This window comes from Semicossyphus pulcher, unplaced genomic scaffold (assembly GCF_022749685.1).
Source record: "Semicossyphus pulcher isolate SPU_LCO1_2020_fin unplaced genomic scaffold, fSemPul1.0.p SCAF_14, whole genome shotgun sequence".
In the NCBI taxonomy this organism is placed as follows: Eukaryota; Metazoa; Chordata; class Actinopteri; order Labriformes; family Labridae; genus Semicossyphus; species Semicossyphus pulcher.
In genome coordinates, this window is record NW_027211648.1 from 3,577,622 (window position 1) to 3,580,135 (window position 2,514).

The window sequence follows — 2,514 nt, forward strand, 5'->3', positions numbered from 1 at the left end:
ACTACGGTAACTATAACAACCGATGGAGTGACTGGCGACGACTCCAACGCTCAACACAGGGCAGGTGAAAGCTTTATTTAATGCTCAGTGCAACGGTCGGGACACAGTCGACAGAAACAAATCCAGAGGAGCAGGCCGAGGCCGAATCAGGAGACAGGTCGATACACAAAAAACTCACGATCACTGGGGGACAGAAATTCTACAAAATTATTTGTTTTCACCCGAGAACGGAGTAAATAAAATGTATGGCTGCATGTCCGCTTTGGGCTTCCGTACTTCTGTACATTCTCATCACCGCTGATTTTGAAGTCATTCAAATCGAGTAATTAGAATCTGCTTTTGCACAACAACAACAAGTCCAATCCGCCTTGTTGTTATCTTCTTGTGTATCAGTGTCTGAAGCATTTAGCTTATCGAGTGTTGATGCTTCAGTACATGCCACCGGCATGCTCTCGTGTTCAGACAGCAGGCCCTTCCCTGAAATATTCCCAAGCTTTGATCGAGGTGGAAAAAAGGTTTTAATGACAAGTAGAATTTTAACTGTAAATATTTAAAGAAATGTTTTAAAGGGAATTGATACCTCTCACATAATTGATCAAAAGACAGTAAAACATCTGCATTAAGGTTCTTTATTTTCCTGAATACGAGTTTTTAGTTTTAGGGTCACAGTAAGAAAACAACATGAGGAGGGAGTTTTGGGGTTTTTTGCATTTCGAGATTAAAGTTGAAAAGTCGAGAATAAAGTCGACTCCTCAGGTCCTGATTAGTCAGTGTCAGATTAAATTACTCGACAGAATAAAATGAGTTGAATGTTGCTCCACTTTGACCTGATACACTTCAAAGAGTTTTGTCGTATCAGGCATGATGATACCAGGAAATGATATCAGATATCTGCCCTGAAGGGTTGACTTCATTCTCCACATTTTTTTCCCAACTTTATTCTTGAAATGCTAAAGAATAAAAAAACATTTTTCTCAGTGTGGCCCTAACACTCCTTCGTATCAAAATACTTTTTATATACCACGACCTAAACCCTCCGTCCTTCTTGCCGCGTGTAATCTGCTCATTTCATTCAAACTTTACAGTTTTTAAAGCTTCATTAAGTGAAGTCAGGGGCCTGAAGTTTGTCCCTGAAGTTAAAAACACTTTCACACACACGTCACAAAAGACAACATTTCCCAAACACAATGACACATCATTGCATTTTGGGAAATGTATTGTTTTAACCTTTAGGGCCACTGTAGGCATGAGTCACATCAGCCCCTGTTCATACATGAATACCAAAGAATTAGATGGCTTCATTACATTTGACAGTTGCTCTAAATTCTCACTGTCACACCTCGTCTCACTCTCAGCGTCACTTTTTCCACAGACAGTTTGAGGTATTTTTAGCTGCTGCCTTATCTGACTCTTTTCTGAGAAATCACTTATTTGTCACCTACACGAGTGGGAAACATGTCGGCTCAGGGAAACTTTAGAAACACTTCATTTAATATGTTCCAAAAAACACACTGAGGAGAGGTGAAGTTTCCTACTTAATGAAAACGACAGATTGAATTTCAAATTAGTTGTAAGGGTCGTTTGAACACGTTTCTTTTGAGCAGTTTTTTACACTTTGCACAGATGAAAGAAGAAGCTGAAAAGGGTTTACAACCTATAAAAGTATAGCAGTTCTTCCTTTAGTTCAAACAGTCAGTAAAGTAACTGTGTGAGTGTGAGTGGAGCACACAGCAGCAGGAAGTGAGCGTTGTCCGTGTGCACAGCAGGAGGTCAGAGCTGCTGCTGGTGAGGGAGACAGAGCGAGGCCTGAAACCTGCAGAGGAGCAGAGAGCGACAGAGGGGAGAGGATGTGGTCACAGAGCAGCCTGCACATCGCTCGCTGTGTGCTGCAAATGTACCACAACCACCTGCAGCTGTGCACCCACACACACACACACACACACACACACACACACACACACACACAGCACTCTGTCTCCGAGCAAACAGCTGGAAAACTTCCATTTCTGTGTCAACTGACGCTACAGAGTGAAGTTATAGTCTGTTAAGATTGTGTGTTTTGAACTCACATACAGCAGCTGCTTCCTGTGAACTGGTGCAAAGATGTGCGGTTGAATGTTTTTGGTTTCACCAATAAAAATACCCACAGGGTACAGCTATGATAGAATGGGAAGAGAAGTGAAATAAAAACAGGATCACAGATTAGATCGAGGGTGTAAGGGGACATTTTGTGTGTAGTTATTATTTCCTTCCATGTTGTTCATGTTTATATTTACTGTACATAACTAAGGACTCGTGCATTAATGCAGATTGAAAGATGAAAGCTAAATAATAAATATAGAAACATCACGGATTCATTTGTTCAGCAACCACCTCAGTGTGAAGCAGCTGCTCATCGCCCCCTTGTGGTGCGACCTGGAACAACAAGTCTTGTAAGGTTCACACAGAACCAGAAGCTTTTTATCAAAATATTATTTTTATTATCAAATAATTACATAAAAAATAAACAGCGCA